General features: G+C 47.5%; 1 protein-coding gene across 3 annotated transcripts in view; it reads left to right on the top strand.

Moving 5' to 3' along the window:
• The first annotated feature begins 5,221 nt into the window (after positions 1-5,221).
• LOC146860205 (uncharacterized) overlaps positions 5,222-18,500 on the top strand; it is a 515,433-nt gene continuing 502,154 nt past the window's right edge. Inside the window, exon 1 of one of the 3 annotated variants that reach the window (XM_085644046.1) lies at positions 5,222-5,417. The gene's annotated coding sequence lies outside the window, so the exon portion shown is untranslated. Of the gene's footprint in view, positions 5,461-18,500 lie in introns of all 3 variants that reach the window. The other 2 variants (XM_085644048.1, XM_085644047.1) reach the window with 2 other exon arrangements.

Here is an 18,500-nt window from a genome sequence, read left to right as displayed (position 1 = left end):
CACATAATTATTTTCAGATCATCCACTGGGTCACGTGATCTGTATCCTACTCCCGCCCCTTCCGACAGGGGCGGAGCGTGTTGTGGCACACCCCCGGTTGGTCAGGCCCCCCAACCGCCCGAAGGACTAACGGGGCGCCGTCGCGGTCTTCCCAGAACCCCCTTCGGCTCCTGGACCTTGGCTCGGGCACCCTTACTGTGCCGGACAGGGGTACCCTTACTGTGCCGGACAGGGGTACCCTTACTGTACCGCCTGTCGCAGAGGTACCCTTACTGTACCCGTCTGCCTCCAGATCGCCCTGTAACTCCGCCACAGCTCTGGGGAGGCTACCGTCGCTGCCAGAGCCCCCCTCTCCTAATAGGTGTTACGGATGTCCCTTGCTAGCCAGTGCCTCTTGTACGTCAAGCAGGAACATGTCCATCCCTACCCTGGACAGGTGCACCCCATCTGCCTCATAATACCCCTCAACCTTCTCCTGGATCAAAGCATGTCTGATGAAGCCCATGCCCCTGCGCTCCATAAATTTCTGCATGGACCTATTGAGCCTTCTATGGGACCGCTCTACTGCCGCCGGGGACCTGGCCCCTCTCCAACTCCTGCGGGGGACAATTTCAGACCACCAAACCTCGCATGACCCCCCGGCCTGGCTAATGGCCTGCAAGTCAGTTTGCATTGACAAGAGCAGAGCCCTCCTCCCCCTGGCAACCAGGTCATTACCCCCTAGGTGCAAGATGATAACAGAGGGCGGAACCCCTACGACTGCCAGGCGCTGTTCAATTGTGCCGCGGGCTTCACTCCATTTCATGCCCGGGGAACCCAACCACACAAGCTGTGTATTAGCAAAGTTCTGCGACCAGTTCCTGTGTGCTGCCCAGCGTTCCAGCCTCGTGATGTAGGAATGGCCCACCAACCAGACCTGGTGACCTGTCAATAAAACGATGAAACGGCTTTTAGGTAGTCGTATCTTTATTACACACAAAAAATTCGATACGTTCATCATAATGGACAAAACCCCAGAGCGGGAACAAAAGTCGGGGCTGCACATACAGCATTAAGGGCGAACATACCTCTTAAAACAGTCCGACTCCCATCGCCCCACCCCTTTTACCCTTTCCGGGCCCAGGCCGGCTTTGGCTGCTGAAGTAGCGGCACCAATTCTAAAGGAGTGCGAGGAGAACCTGCGCCCACACCCCGCTAGGCCAGCTTTAGCCAGCGAGGCTCCTAGTAGACGGTCGAACTGAAATTTGGTGAGGGGTGATCCGTCCGCATGAACCAGGAAGGGACCCGGGGATGCTGGACGCAAAGCCAGGTATTCCCTGACCATGTGAACCGGGCAGTACCTATTGTCCCCTAGGGTCTGTAACACCACAGTCTTCCCCCTCCCTGCCTGGTCTGTCTTTGATCTGCGAATCCGTAGCTCCAGTGATGCATTGAGGGCCACATCCGCAATCCCCAGCGCAGAATCAGACAGGTCAGCTTTTGATTTTGCCACTAGCTCGCTGACCCTGAAAGCGCCAAAGAATGCCAGGCAGAAGGCCGTTGAAAACAGCCTGGCTTCGAACGGGGAGAAAGTCACCAGCGGTACCGCGTCCAGGAGGAGCTGGAGGTCTCTGAATTCAATGGGTGCCCTGGTGTCAGGTTGTCTAACCTCCTCCCTGGCCCAGCCCTTCAGGGCCGCCCTAATCTTGGATGACCCCGTAGGGTCGCCACTACCATCTAGCCTGGCGTCGTGGCGCACTGCTGCCAGGTGACCACTAATCCAGGAGTGCGATCTGCCATTCTCCTTGGCCCACACAACAAAGGCCTCTACCTGTTCTTCCGCCCCCAAGGCTGAGGCACCCAGCGCCTCCCCTACCGCTCTGAACGTCGCTAGCTGCGAGTCGTACTTCCTCCGCGTCGCTGGCGCCAAGGACCTCTCCCCCATCTTCCTCAGTCTCTCCCCCACTGAAGCAAGCGCCAGAGGTGGTCCGGGAATGGTGTCATCTCCGCCCTTGCCCGCGGCCAGGCCTCCCGGAACCGGAGCCACTGAAAGCGAGAAAGAGCGTCAGCTGCCACATTCCGTACACCCGCGATGTGCCGCGCCCTAAACTCGACGTTGCTGCGCAGACCCTCCCTGACTAACTCCCTCAGCAGGCTCAGGACTAGCGGGCATGAGGCAGTCAGGCCATTAATGGCGTGCACCACCGCCATGTTGTCTGACCAGAAGACAACCTTCATGTTGCTCAGTGTGGCCCGCCAGAGATGCAGTGCTACTACAATTGGGAAGAGTTCCAACACTGCAACGTTCTGTGTCACCTTCTTCTTGCGCCATGCATTGGGCCATCGCATCGCGCACCACTCTTCCCCCAGAATCACACCAAAACCTTCCCTTCCGGACGCATCAGAAAACAAGCAGAGCTCCTGACTGGCTATCCATGGGGCCCTCCAAATCACCGTCCCATTAAAGCCCGTGAGGAATTCCGCCCACATGGCAAGGTCAGCCTTCAAGCCGGCGGTCAGTCTTACAAAATGGTGCTTCTGAGTTACCTTTGCCGTGGCCCCCGCCAGTCTCCTTGAAAACACTCTGCCTGCTGGAATCACTCTTGCTGCAAAATTCAATTTGCCAATCAAGCTCTGGACAGCCCCGAGGGTCGCTTTGTCCTTGCCCAGCAGCGCCTGGATATCCTGCAACAAGCCCAGTACCTTCTCGGCAGGGAGCCTCGACTCGCCCTTTACCGTATCTAGCTCCACGCCAAGAAAGGTCAGTACCTGCGCCGGCCCCTCGGTCTTACCTGGGGCAAGGGGAACCCCCAGAAACTCTGCCAGCTCCTCAAACCGACTCAAGCCTACTGCACACTCGTCCGACCCACTCGCACCGAAAATTAGGAAGTCATCTAGATAGTGGGTCACCTGTGTGATCCCGTGGAGTTCCCCCAAGGCCCACTGAAGGAACGAACTGAAGGCTTCGAAGTAGGCGCAGGAGACAGCACAGCCCATCGGCATGCAGCGATCATAAAAGAACTGCCCTGCCCACTTGAAGCCTAGCAGATGTTGACTAGCTGGATGAACCGGCAGCAGGCGGAACGCGGATTCAATGTCCGCCTTCGCCAGCCACGCCCCCTTCCCTACCCTCCTGACCATGTCAATGGCCATGTCCAGGGAGCAGTATGCCACAGAACAAATACCCTCGTCCAGCCAGTGGTTCACGGAATTTCCTTCAGGGTATGACAGGTGGTGGATTAGGCGGTAGGTGCCCTGTTGTTTTTTCGGCACAACTCCCAGTGGTGACACCAAAAAATGGTCCAAGGGCGGGCTGCTAAAAGGCCCAGCGACCCTTCCTGCTGACAACTCTTTTCTCACCTTTAGGTCCACCACCCCGGGCATATCCCTAGCGGATTTCAGGTTCTTCGCATCTCTGGACTCCAGCGGCCCGTTGTAGGGAATCCTAAAGCCATCGATGAACCCCCCCGCCAGGAGCGGTCTGTCCCGGAGCAGTGGATACCGCCTAATGAGTGGGAGGATATTTCCAAGGATGATGGGTGAAGGACCTTTGACAGGGGCCGTGGCGCTCTGTGGTGCACCCAGAAATGCGGGGGCGGGGCTGGTGTGGGGGGGGGGGGACTGACAAGGGAGGGGGCCCATGTGTGGTCTCAGAGTCGGGCATCAGACCTGGTAGGTGCTGTGGGCTGTGGTGCGCTCTGGCTGGAGGAGCAAGAAGTGGCAGGGTGCTGCGCGCCGCACTTGCTGCAACTATGTGCAAACTTACATGACCTCCCCCAGGTGCAGTTTCCCCCATTGTAAAGGCGGCAAGTCCCAGAATTGAATCGCTTGCCCTGCCGCTGCCCCCGCCCCCTGCCACCCCGAAAAGGCTGCTTGAATGGGCGCTTGGGAAACTGGTCCTTCTTTTTATCAAATGCCTCCCCTTGCCCTTTATATGCCTGGTCCTTCTTCTCCCTGGTGGGGCGGCACATGTGTTCCACCCAAAGCTGAATCTCCTTCTGGTCCCACCCCAGGTCCGGGCATATAGCCATTCTTTTCCTGAAATCCTGGTCGTAATAGAACCAACCTAACCCCCCAGAGAGCCTAGCCTCTTCTTGTATCGTGCTGGCATACTGCATTAGAGCCTCACTCTGTTCCGGAAATTTCTGCACTATGACAGCTGCCAATATATTAAATGCAGATGTCCAATTTTCGATCGTCTTGTCCGGCCATCGCTGATACCTGACCCTTTCCTCTTCCTTGCGCCCCATCTTTCTCGTGTCCACCCCAGCCGACCCATGCATAAGAGCGGCGCGCAGGGAACAGAGGAGGAACTGGGCGAGAGGGCCTCCTAAGTAGGGGGGCAAGCCTCGCCCCCACCCCCAACGGCCCGCCTCCACCTACACACTATTGGGAGGTCATAACCTTCGTGGGCGTAGCCTCGCACGCGAGGCAAACAAGGGGGAAGGCTCCGACGGGCGGCCACTAGAGGGCTGCCCTGCTGATGTCCCACTGCTTGGGACGCGGGCAGCGGCATTTCTTTCAGGCGAGCGGGCAACCTGGCAAGAAGGCTTGTTTAGCTGTCTTCCCCCCTCGGTTTCACAGCACAGAAACCTCCAAGCCTTACGTTTTAGTTAGGGCATTTCAGCTCACGGAATTATCCGTCCAGGGACGGTTGTGTTTTCACTAACAGTGGGGGGAACTGTTTGTATTAAATTAAAAAAAGTATGGGCACGTCGTGCTCCTCAGATCCCGCCCACTTCTCCACATGGAAAAAACTGAAAAGGCACAGAGAGCCCCACCCACAAAATACAGATCAGGGACACATTGTATGAAACACAGAATGCTGTAAGCTACGCCCTTAATCACTCAGCCCACACGCTTAATCACTTAGGCCACACCTCTTCTAAGGGATTCTTAACGTCACCTAATTAGCGAAGGCTCTTTTAGAGACCCCCTACTTTTTTAATCTCACTTAAGGCACTGATTAATGGTAATTGTGTGTGACAACTGCCTATCCTTCACTAGCAAGCGCATGCTTTTAAAAAAAAAAAAAGTTTTGCTCAGGCGCTTAATGATCATCAGCACCGCCTCTGGAGTAAAGTAACGCTGGTTTACTGTATGCCCGTCTTTGCGAACCCAATACGGCACGGTGTCTCGAAACTGGCCCGTTGATCTTGCTCGTTTACCCTCTCACCGATGGTGGGTGTGCAAAACTATGACTGAACTTCCGTATCACGTGACTATTCGTCGCTGCTAATGTGCATTCCTCTAATAGGCTTCTCGCATTACATGGACGCGCAGAAGCTAGGCCGTATGTCATGCGAGGTTGCATGGTTGCCAAGGATCACTTCTCTAAAGTACGCTTGTCACTACCGTTCACCTGCTGAAGTTGGTTAGAGTCGAAAAGCAAAGCGAAGGATATAGGGCTTTTAAGGCCATCTGTCGACAGGTCGGAGGTAAGGGCCAGGTTCACCAATCTATTCTCTTTCACGAGGATCGGTATGTACGTAGGTAGCAGCGTCTCCTTTAAGAACAGCCCCAAACTCAGTGGTCCTCTACCGTATGTTATATTTAACTGCCTAGTAGTAAGTAGATTGTGTAGGCGACACTTCTAGTAGCCACTAGTTCACAGTTACCAATATTTCATGTTTCTTATGTGTGACAGTTCTAAGATTTCAGTGTGGTACGAGCGACATTGTACTGTCAAATGTGTGACGTTTTTTTCATAAGTAAATGTTTTCTGTTACTAGGATGTATGGAAGGGGTAGTGGTCTTCGGTATTTCTCAAAACGATCAGGGCTGTTCTCCCCTTTGCATCGCTCACCTCTGCAGTCTCTCACACTGCAGTCCCTTTTCTCCCCACATCTTTTTGAAATCCTCCTTCTGCATATCCTGCATGTCATCTCCTATCTGTTCATCACTTTCGTTTCACTCTGTGCTTCTTCACCACACAACCACTCGTTCTCTCTTCCCTCGTCTGTAGACACGTTTCTTTATATTTGTTGCCGTCAGTGTTTTGACAGCTGTGTGTGTACACCTTCTTTACACACTCATGTAAAATGGTAATTACAAATGGCAAATGTGTGAACATTGCTCTGTGTGGTATGCGAAGAGACCAAGTACCGGATGAGCTTGTAGCGCGAACAACTGTATCACTCAATAATGGGCACTATGTGAAACTCTTAAGACCTATCAATTGATGCCAGTCTTTAACACCCACCCATAACCTGAACTTACCCAGACACTTGGATGCAAATTGATTTAGAGTATGCACTATAGAAGAGGCATGTGTTGAATGGAAAAGAACTACAAAAAGCATAATGTCAGAACCCCTTTCAGAGAAACATTGGGCACGCAGAGGCTACTGGGCCCAACATTGGTAGTGGCTGCCTTTTACTCCTGATGTCCCAGAGCCCAACCTACTATGTATTCCGCTTAGCTAAGCCAAGTACCTCTTCTGCACGAGTCTCTCAGTGGTAGCTGTAGCCGAGTAGTAAAGGCTCCTTTGGGGGGTGAAGAAGCAGGGATGTAGATACAAGTCAGTGGACATGACTCCTAACTCAGAGTGCAAACAGCACAACCAATAAATCAATGTCCAGCCAAATAGTTGCCTTTATAAGAAAAGGTAGTATCTTATTTCTAATCCTACACATGCAAAGACATGCGATAGTCAGATGCAATACCACAAGCCACCGTGAGGTCGGGCTCTAGTAGTTGTCAGCTGATTCCCTGTCACACCCTCCTCCGTGTAACATGTTCAGGGTTATTCCCCTTTCAGTGGTGGCCACTTCATCAGGAAATGCAAACTATTTGGCTGTACTCAAGAGTTCTCTTTTGACTCTTCAGGATTTTAGTCTGAAGTGTCTATGGTGCCACAGGACCTTCAGCAATGAATCCCATGGGACCACAAAGGCCTGTTCAAGTCTTATCCACTCCTGCAGCACGGAGGCATTTGGCGTTACAGACAGTGGGTGCTCTCAGCACAAGCTGCTCGTGGTACAGCTCAAAGAACTTGGGATGCTCACGGTACATGTGGCAGCGTCGATTGATGCAGGCTCATTCTTCACAGTGGAGCGGCCTCTCCCAGCGATCGGAGCAGCTTCCAGCTCACAGTGGTGCAGTAAGTCAAGTTCTCCCTGGTGGGGGGAATTCAGTCCTTCAGCTCCCTGCTGGAGTCCTGTGCTGGCACAATGGCCCTCCTCAGCATCTTCTTGGTCCACAGAGATCAGTCAGTGCTGATCCTTCAGAGTGGCTAGACCCGCTGGTCACAGCTTCACTCCCATCCTGGGGCGACGGTCCGAAGTCTTCTGATTTTGTCCCCTTAGTCCCTCCGGGCACAAAGCTTTGCTCTGGTACATTCCGGACGAAACATAGACTCTTTAGGTGCAACCGCCCATTCCACGGTGGCCCCTCATAGCATACAAGGTCACCACTCAGGCCTTCACAAGTCCTGGCACGCTGGTCACACTTCTTCACCTGTGGCCCCTTCTGGCATATAGTGTCACCGCATAGAGAACGTGTGGGCTTGATGCCCTTCACACAATACTTAACACAGTCTACGGGGGCCCTCTTCTGGCATACAGAGGTCACCGAAAACAGTCTTGACACAGGCTGCGGCCCGATGGGTGCACAGCTAAATCCTCTCACAGGGAGTCCTCAGGGTAGGGCTTCCCACTGGACCCCACTCCTTCCAACGCACTCCTCTTCCTCACAGGGCACACTACTCTTGGCAAGCAGGCAGGCGCTGGTGCTCCAGGCTCCTGGGAAGGTGGTCCTGTTTTCCTGGGTGATATCCCTTCACCCAGCAGGGAAACTAGCAGGCCCTGGCCCCCAGTCCTAGTCACAGGCAGTAGAGCTTTCCCTTCTCACTCAGCCCGTCTAGCTGCTAGGCAGATGACCAGTTTTTGGGGACTCAACCTCCTCCTCTTATAGTCCTTTTACCAGACACCAAATGTGATTTAGGGCCTGGGTCTTCAAAGTTTTATGTTGGTGTTCCACTTCTTTTGAAGCGGGCACTTCTGCTTTTTCTGTTCCGTTGTGAAAGAGGTCTGCCATAGCAGGCATGACTTCTAAGCTAATTGTCCCCCACACAATTCATGTGAGTGATTACAGTTCACACCTGGATGTCATACATACACCTAGTGCTTGTACTATCCACATATGCACTGCACAGTACTGCTCTGTCCCTGTACTGTACACTTCCAGAGCACATATACATTCAACACAGTCACTATTCATGTGCAGCGCAGCACTCCACATCGTACCTGATGTAGGCCAAGGGTGAGTTAGCTGCAGAACATTTAATAAGGTAAGTGAGTCTGTGAGCCTTACTCCAGTGACACAGGGTAAAAAGGTTCTGTTCACTACTACTCATCACTAGATGGTATGCTGCCACTACCACGCTTGTACTGTTTTAACTCCTGGTGAAGGCGGTAGCCTTTTATCACTATGAGGGTAGCGCTTTGGGTACCCCTCCCGGTCCAAAAAGACTACCATCCATGAGACAGCCCTATGTCATGCCGAAGCGCATGATCCGTGTTCGCCTATGACAAAAACAATCAGTTGGGCACTCAGGGCAGGGGTACACGTCTTTACCATGCAGAGGACTTTTCCGTTCCAATGCAAAAAAATAAAATGAAAAGGCATATATTAGGGAATTCAAGATGAAGTAAAATGTGAATTGCAAACATTCACTGCATCGCTGACATGGTTTACCTTAAGGCTTTACCATCGCTCTGTGCACTTTGCAGAGAAGTAAAAAACTGTATGAGTATGTATTCTAACCACCTGTATGACCACTTACATGCATTGTAAGAAACATTCACTGCCTTTAGCCTCTGCTCTAGAGTTTTCAATAATTCATACATCATAAACACCCATCCATAGCCTGAACTTAACCCTACATGGAGGCAACTCCGTTCAAAGTACGCACTGTACAAGAGTCACGTTTCTTGAAAAATACAACAGAAACAACATCTTCTGGAAAATGTAAATACGCTTTGGGAATGCAAGCTAAACTAACGTGTTTCCAAAGGCTTGATTTTCTTGATATCTTGCTCTGGGGTGCCACTTATGCAATTATAGTTCAGCAAAATTAGATGCGTGCAACATATGTTTGCTTCTCTGTTGCACCTTCCATAATGCATGTGAAAGTGGCTGCAATGATTGTGAAAGTAGCATGGCTGATTTGATCAAGGATAGTGACTCCATTACTTAGGCACAAGTCACGTGTCTGCCTTTTGTCTTTGCCCACAATGAATACAGGTCCAGCCCCCTGACGCATACCTTTCCACAACTCCTTCTGTGGGTGTGGGTAGGTAATCTGAATGAGTGCCCGTGAAAAAGCCCATGCCCAGGACGCTTCTTCAGTATACTCCGAGCGCAAGACGCCAGAGGTTTCAAGGAAGCAAGTTTGCTCCTGGTGCCTGAGGATTTGTGAATACAGAGGCCGCTGGCCCCGTTTATTAATTAAGTCCAGAGCCTACCGAGTTTGTGGGATCATGTTCAGGCACTTTACTCTGAACACCAGACACCGAAGGTTAAAGGGAGCACACTATGCCTCTTACATAGGATATACCAAGAACAGTCAGAAGGGTCGGTTTCCAGTACCTGCTAATCGTTTTTTTGAGATAAAGGAGGAGGAGGAGGAGATTATTAATTTCTCTACTTCCAACTCTATACAATTGCCAAGATTATTTCAATCCCTACCAGGACGCCATAATATGGCTGCCTACTACGAATAAACACCTGTACCTGGACATACAGGTCACCATGTACTGACGACGAGGCTAACCATTTTGGCCATTCCTTGAGACACTCTTGGGAAGGCGATACACAATTATTGCTCTTTAGTCCTGATGAAGACCCCACAGTGATGCTTTTCAAACTCATACTTTTTTTAAGGGGTCGAAATGTCGGCATTCATATGACAAGCATTACCCAACCAGACCATCACAGCTAAGAGAATAGATCATAGGTCTTGTTAGGGATTTTCCATTGATGACATGACGCTAACTATCTATGTTGTACATGTATTATTGGTTATGTATATTTTATATTGTGATATATGCAAGAAACCATTGTATTCGCTTCTCTTGTGTTTCACGATTGGGTAAAAACTACATTTAGTAGTTATGTTCATTGTGTATTTGTCCTGGTTTGGATCACAAATTCTTCAACAAATATTATTTTTCAATATAACATTTGACCACACAATTTAGTTGAGTTGTTTGTTATTCAATGAATCAGTGTAGTGACTTACTGTATCATTGATTGGAGTCCTACCTTTTGCGAGGACAAAGTAAGAAATATTTTAAGTTCTTTTCGTGGCAGAACCACTGCTTGTATTACGCAGCTGCGCATAGGCAGCAATATGTCAGCACAGGGGATGCAAGAGATCCTTTAAAAAACTACAGAAAACATCATCAACTGGAAAACACTAATACCCTAAAATAAAACGTGAAATGTAAACAAGGAATGTATTGGTGAAATAGATTACCCAGAGGCTGCTGCTGCAACTATGCAGCAGGCCTGGCAGCTGGGTGTAAACACACGACAGTCACAGTCTATCACCTACCCTCTGATCTTGAATCCATGAGGTGCCAAGTGACACCCGACCCCACTCTGTGAAGACAATTGTTCTTAATCCTGCAAGCCACGCTCGGTTCCTAGGTGCACTCTGCAGCAATCACCCGGGGCCCCACCTCGCAGCACACTAGAACAGATAATCAGGATGTCCTATAACACTAATCCTCTTTCTTTCCTTTTACTTCACTTCCTCTAATTTGATATCCCTGGCATTTTCTTTGATACAGCGGATGTACATTAATTTCTGTGATGCAACTTAAAACAGTTATATGGAATTTCTAGATGCAAAAAACCCCATTAAACATCAGCTTGCTTTATCTTTCCCAGCTCAATTGAAATTTCATATAGCTCTGTTACAGGAGACCGATCTTAATGATTCAGAGGCTGCTAAGCTTAAAAAACAATGGTTTGGCAACATCTTTTTTCTTCCTCTACCACAAACAAAAACGGTGTAATTATTCTCTGCCATAAATCTTTCAACTCGCCATACTTTCACAACATCAAGATATGGAGGGTTGCTGGGTACTTGTTAGACTTACAATTGATAACACTACTTTTACTATCTTAAATATTTACTCACCAGGATCCAAATTTTTGGTGAAGTCTCTCACACTGTCTCTGAGCATGCTTAATACTAGGAGGTGATTGCAATCAAATCCTTGACCCTTTCTTGGACAGAGGTTCAACTTCACAATTTGTTCCCCATGCCTCCCACAAAGCTTTAAAAAACTTCAGGCCTCATTATGATGATGTTTGTTCAACTGCCACTCTGTCGGAAATGGGACTGCCAGACTAGCTGTCCGTGCTCATGTCATCGCCATTAGAATGCGACCACCTTCAAGGTGGTTGCAATGTGTATCTTTTGTATTGTGGCGTGTGCTGCGGTCGCAGTACCAAATAAACACATTTTGCATATCCCTGCACCATGCGGTGCCTGCCACCTGGTGCAGGGATATGGTGCCCCCCCAGGGCCCATAGTGGATGCCCAAGATTTAAAGAGGGCCAGCTATAGCCCCCCCGTCACTTTCCGCCTGCCTTTTCATGTCTGGTTAACCCCCATGAAACGGTCAGCGGAAACTGACATTGTAATCCCTACAGCGGTGCATGAGCAGGCACCGCCACCAATGTAGTGATTACAGTCCACCCATCTGATTTAGTGTCGGACGGTCTCTCCGACCACACACCATCCACCCACCATTGTAATGCGGCAGGTGGACCTCCACGGTCCGACTGCGGTGGGACTGCCACCGATGGCCCAACAAAGGCGGTCTTATTTGCCGTCGTCATCAGGCCCTTAATTTCTCAGCACACTTTCTCAGATTCATGCAGATGATACAATCCTGACCTCTTGGTGTACTCCTTTTACTCCCCCACTCACCATTATTAGTCTAGACTTGATTAGATCTTTCTAAGTAAAGGTTTACTGCAGCATATGGTTAACTCAGAGATTGCTTCTATCCTGATATCAGACCATGTGCCAGTGATCACTGACTTAGACATTCTTGCTAGCAGATCTAAAACGTTCTCCTGGAGGTTTAATCATTCTTTACTTTCAGATGCCTCTTTTATTGCCTCTTATACTGTGGTCATTGAGGAATTCTTCCACCTTAACAACACTAACCAAAGACCATTTCACTCTATATGGGACACGTTTAATGCAGCATCAATAGGTTTTTATCATAGGTTATGTTAATCCGAAAATGAAGTCCATGCAACAAAAGTCTGCTTCTGTTCTCACACATATAAAATCCCTTGAACATGATTGTTATACTCCTATAACTAGTAAGACCCACCTTGAAGCCTTGGTCACAGCTAAATTAGAATTCAACAAATATACAACCGAGCAAGCATGTGATACACTACTAAAAGTAAACACGAGATATGCCCGGTTCCTTCCTCTTGGTGTTATAATTGTGTGTTATAGTTTCCTTTCCCCATGAGTCCTTTCCCTCCCTGATGCCGCCTGTAGTCCTAAGGGCCGCTAAAAAGGTCGTCGATCTGCTTGCATGCGCTGATTTGATGCCAGTTGTGTGTTATTGTTTATAATATATAAACTGAAAATAAAGTTTACAAAAAAAAAAAGTAAACACGAGATAGAGTGGGATCTCTTTTAGCTCGGTACTTGAAACACAGAAGTGTAAAAACAGCTATTAAATCCATTACAGACAACAATGCTGTAAAATACTTCAGTGACACAGGTATTACAACATGTTTTGCTTCTTTATAAAGACCTACATACTCCAAAACACATACCATCAGTAGACTCTCTTAACAATTACTTTTCTAACCTTAAACCCAGATAATTGCCACCGGTTGATCTCCCATCTCTAGATCACCCGCTCGAATTTGCAGAACTCTTTACAGCCTTACAGGCTGCCCCAAGGGTAAGGCACCAGGCCCAGATAGCTTTACAGTCTAATTTTATCTTCAGTTTGCTAATTTCCTTTTACCCAACCTCTTAATACTTAATCATGTCATAACATCAAGTTCTGGTTCTTTTGCAGAAGACATGATATGTCTAATTCCTAAAAAAGATCAGGATCTAACTCAATACAAAAGCACCAGACCCATTTCCTTAACCAGTAAAATTTATGCCAAAGTATTTGGGCCTGAAAACGTGTCTGGCAGTCCATAGATCGCCAGACTCGTGGTGGTCTGACCGCCGGAATACGACTCTGAGTCGTTCTGGCGGAGCGCTCGCTGCGCCAGGAAACCGCCGTTCTCTGGCGGTGGTGCAGCTGAGGGGCAATGCAATTTGCTGAGCGGGACTAGCACAGTCCCGCCGAGCATATTTCGAGTTCCTCCACCGCCAGCATTTTCATGGCGGTGAGCCTGCTACGAAAAGGCTGGCGGTGAGGAAAAAGGGGGCCCTATAGTACCCCCATGCCTCCCCCATGGGAATGCTTTCAGGGGGCACAACATGCGAAACCCTGTCTGCCTGCACCCCCAGTTCCAGCACGGCATGGACTTCACAATCCATGCCCTGCTGGAAAATTTGCCAATCCATTACAGTGCCCTTTTTCAGGGCACCGTCATGGGAAAAGCTAAAAGATCGTCCGCTGCACAAGTTGCACTTGTAATCAGGCGGGCGGTCTTTACACGGCTTTGGCAGTGCTGTGCCGGCGGAGAGCCAGCTCAGCATTGTCAAAGTCGAAATCAGCCCATTTGCTCTTTGTTTGCTACGTCACATGTCTAATCTTGTAGACTTGCACCAATCTGGATTTATTTCCAATAAAAATGTAGCAGATAACTGTTGTACTTTTCTAAACATCCTTAACAAAGCTTCTAAGATCAAGGTTCCTCTGCCAGCTTTATCACTGGATGGGGAAAAGGCGTCAATAGGGTTATTAGGTGTTTCTTATCAAAGGCCTTGGAATGGCACGATTTTGGCCCTAATTTTCATCATATTATATCCATACTTTACTCCTTACCACGTTCTTCGGTCACAGCAAACTGTGTTCAGTCTCCTTTCTTTCCTCTTTAAAAGGGTACTCGCCAGGGTTACCTATTATCTCCCCTATTATTCGTCTTAGCTCTCAAACCTTTCCTTCATTAACTAAGGATTTCAGAGGAATTTACAGGCTTTAAAATGATCACGCACATTAAATTCACAGTTTATGCTGATGAAATTCTTTTATTTAGGTCTCGTCCAGACTGCTCTATTCCTGTTTTTTCTCATACTTCATTTATATTTGTATCAGGCTATACACTTAATGTAGATAAAATTGAAGTTCTACCATTTAATATGCACTGTACTGGCTTATCCTGTAATTCTTCCAAAATTAAATGTGAGGGTGTATGGTACTGCAATACTCTCAAGAACACACTTAAGACTGATTCAGATGTTTTATCGGAAAAGCTTTTAAACCTCTCTCAGAGAAGGTCTCTGTTTGGTGGTGTCACCTAGACACTATCAAGATGATACCTTTTCCTATTATTAACTTATTTCTCATGACCCTTCTCGCTAGGATACCCAAGTCTTTTTTTGTTTTCTTTTGTTTTTTGGTTCAATAGATAAAATCTTGCCCAAGTGTCTATGCCAGGGTAAAGCATCTCAAATCTCGCTCTCAAAGTTAAAACTTCCCAAATCCATGGTGGTGTGAATTTCCATGACTTTTTAAACTACCCCAGGGCTTTTGGCATTAAGCAATTACAAACCAGCATGTCTATGCTGACTGTTGTTCCTCACAAGTTGTGGTTTTCCCTGGAAAAACATTTATTTCTCCCTTTTGTCATAAACACATTGTTTTTCTATGCAGTCCCTCAACATTTTGGTTACCTAGCACTCATGCTTGTACTATACTGAAACCATATTTCACCTCACACCTCACCCCCATTAAGCACTTCCTCAACAGTCCTATGTGGCATAACAATTTACTTAAAAAACAAGGTAGGACTTGGTGCTGGAAGGCTTGGAAGAACCAAGGTATACTTCTTATTGCACAATTATATCATTCAGACTCCCTTATCCCGTTTTCTAATCTATCGTTAATATACAATTCCCCCCCCCCCCCCACCTTGCATGCTATTCCTGTATCATGTACTTTTCACTTTGGCTCAAGATGCTTTTGAACAGTTTAGCTCCCCTGTTACCCCACATCCTTTCTCCTCTCACCACCCAATTGCAACTTCCACTCACCCTAAAGCAGCATGTATGTGTAAACCTCTAAGAAGGTCTGGTCCAACTAATGTCAAAACATCTAATGAGACACTGTGGGAATCGTATCTTGGTGTTGTATGGCCAACCTCTTTATGGGATAGACTTTGGAATGGGACTCGTTCCACTGCACGTATAGCCAGTCTGACTTATACTTTATATTTCTTTTATACCACAATTATTTACACTCCTGTTCGTCTTTTTAAACTTAAACTCATACAACATGGCATTTGCTAGCGATGCCATACGCAAAAGGGCACTGATTTTCATATGTTTTTCTCTTGCCCAACTCTATCCGCTTTCGATATGGTCTTGCATTGGAGCGATCACCCATATTTCTCTGCTTCTGTCATGTGATTTACTGTTTTTGGGTGACTTGCACAAAATCTGGAGTTCCCACAAACTGCTAGGGAAGCTGAAAGATCTCTTTCTTTCTATAGTGATTACTGGTATTACCTCCAATTTGAAATCTTCAGATAACATTACTCTTCTAAGGTGGTGAAATTCAGTCTGTTACCGTCACAGACTTGACAGTTACAAACCAGATTTGATGAAAATCTTCAAGAGTCAACAGCTAGAGATTCCACTCGGGAATTATCTGTCACGCACTGCAAGGGAACTTGATAAACCTCCCCCGGCCTAACTATACATGGTATTACTCGCTTAGACTTATTATGGAATATTTTTATTTTATGAATTCTGTAATTCTTGCTTTTCACTCTACCTGTTTCTAAGGCTATCAATTCTTTTAATCCTTGTAGCTTCTCCCTCTTTCTTCTTCTAGTCTCCTTTTGTTTCCTCCATCTTCTCTTTTTTTTTCCCCTATTCAAAGCTTATGGATTGACCTTGCATTGCCATCCCTGTTAAATTTATTTATTTTTCTAATGTGAACATACAAATACAATATTACTTAACCGTTCGAGGTCACAGTTTCACATATTCGCACATGCAGTGTATTTTGTTCTTTGCTCAATAAAATGTCTTGCAGGATGCCACATAACTTGCGTAGACAAGGGCAGACGATAGTTTACTCTTTGCTACTGTGTAAATAACTAATTGCGTAACAACAACAGACACTAAACTAAAAAAGATAGGCTCAAGCTGAGAGCGCTCAAGATCCCGGATCACCACACTCGCCTCTTCTCAACTTGGGCCCGTCTCACACTCTAACTCCTTGGGGTAGGACAGCAAGCACAATGCTAGCCACCTCTCTGAGAGCTACAGTGCCTCAGTTGTTGCACAATTCAGAGAAGCTCATTAGGCACGACATTGCATTTTAGTGCGGTAATGAGGACATTAGTACTGAAATGCATTATACTAGCCCGTAATTCGTGACACTTGGTAGGGCTGCCAGTTGTATTGAGGACGGCCTATAATCAGCAGTCCAAGTAAATACAAAGTATAGGAACTGTTTGTGATCCTGAGAAAAATGGGGTTGGTGTTAGTAAATGTGGGGGCATGGTCAAACATGTAGCATAAAGAAAAACGTTTTCTTAACCATTTTGTTGGTTTCATCTACAGATTGTTGCATGCAAAATATAATACAAGCACTGTAGGAGAGTAGGATCTACTCCTTATGTTGCCCCCCCTTTTTTTCTGATGTTGACACTGCTTTCTGGCTATAGTCTGGCTGGGACCTTGCTAGTCAGGGCCCCAGCCTCTCTGTTCTCTCTAAACAACTTGGAGTGCATATTAGATGCATTAGTGATTGGATACTGTGGTACCTTATGAGCCCCTAGTATATGGTACCTTAGGTACCAAGGGCATAGGTACTTCACAGGCCTACCAGGGTCTGAAGCATGTGTTATGCCACCCCTGGGAAGCAGACTAAATCTGACACCACAGGCCTGCTACTGCAGCCTGGGTGAGGTGGTGCTAGCACTCCTCACTGAGATATAGGTTCACTATATCTCTCCCTGCACATGCATTTAAACCTATCAGTCACCCCTAAGGCAGGCCCTATCAATCCTGAGGGCAGGGTGCTTGGTTTCCATGTGAGGGGGTGCCTCTGCCTGAGCAGGGCCCCTCTGCAGCTCTCAGTCTATTCTCTGGGGCTGTTTGTGAATGCGGTCAAACCATATACTCTTAAGTGCATTATAACCTCGCGGTTAATGCTAACTTTAGAATGGCTGCATCAAAACATGTTGTGTTTGGTATCAAACGCTTTGGAATCATACCCCCACACCAGTAACTGATGTGGGAGTATGATCCCACCCTTCTAGAGGCATAGACATGTACCTACTGTGGACACGTAGTAGAATCCTGAAGAGCCCTGGCATCACAAAATGGATGCCACCAGTCACAGACACTGGGCTGCCCTCCTGCTGATGACCGAAACTTGCAGTGGAGGAGGCCCAACAATAGGTATCCTGTCACAGGGAGGAGTGACCACCTCCCAGACAGGGTTTAGTGTATTGGGGCTAGGTGGGTGCTCTCCTAAAGTGCTTTGAAGTCCTTCACTGGGGGAGCAGTAGGCTCCTCTGTGTATATGCCAGTTCAAACCAGCTTAGGGGCTACCTGCCCCTGCTCTGGCGTGAAACTGGACAAAGGGAAGTGGGTGTAACCACCCACTCTCCTGACCCTCCCATAGGAGGGGTTATAGAGCTAGTCCCTCCCTTTCTTCTAGTATAAGTTAGGGAACCCTTGCCATTGCAAACTAGATATCCCTGGACGACGCTCTGAAGAAGAATCCTGGACCTTCTACGTTCCATTATCTCTGGAAGACGGAAGAATCTCCCTTGGAGTCAAGGTGTGATTCCTCTGCTTGGCAGGCACCAAAACTTTGCATCAACGGTCGCAATCTTTCCCGCTCCTTCCAGAGTCAAGTCAAGTCAAGTCAAATTCCACTTTATTCGATTAATTAAAATCATAAAAGCATTCTACAGCAAATATCAAAAATTCATCTAAAACAGTATTAAACAGTTAATAAATTTAAAAAGCAGAATAAAAAGGCAATAATTGCATAAAATACATTAAAAAATGCACTCGAATGAGCAGTATAGATGGATCCAAGTTTCTATTGTTCTTCCAATCTTAGCCTTACTCTCTTGCATCTCACAGATGCGGCTAAAAAACTAGCAGTGCAGTACATAATTAGTGGAGAGAGCAACATCTGTAAATATAACAATGCAGGCTTATACTGGATAAAACCCAGGTCCTTCAAAATAGATTTTAAATATCTAGTGCGAGGGTCATGATAGAAGGAACAAAAAAACAAAAAGTGGGCATTATCCTGAATAGAGAAACCATCACATTTGCAAGGGGACGATTCCTCCAGCTTGCACCAGTCTTTCTC

Source organism: Triturus cristatus, chromosome 3_1 (genome assembly GCF_964204655.1).
Source record: "Triturus cristatus chromosome 3_1, aTriCri1.1, whole genome shotgun sequence".
Classification (NCBI taxonomy): domain Eukaryota; kingdom Metazoa; phylum Chordata; class Amphibia; order Caudata; family Salamandridae; genus Triturus; species Triturus cristatus.
This window is presented reverse-complemented; position numbering and strand designations above follow the sequence as displayed.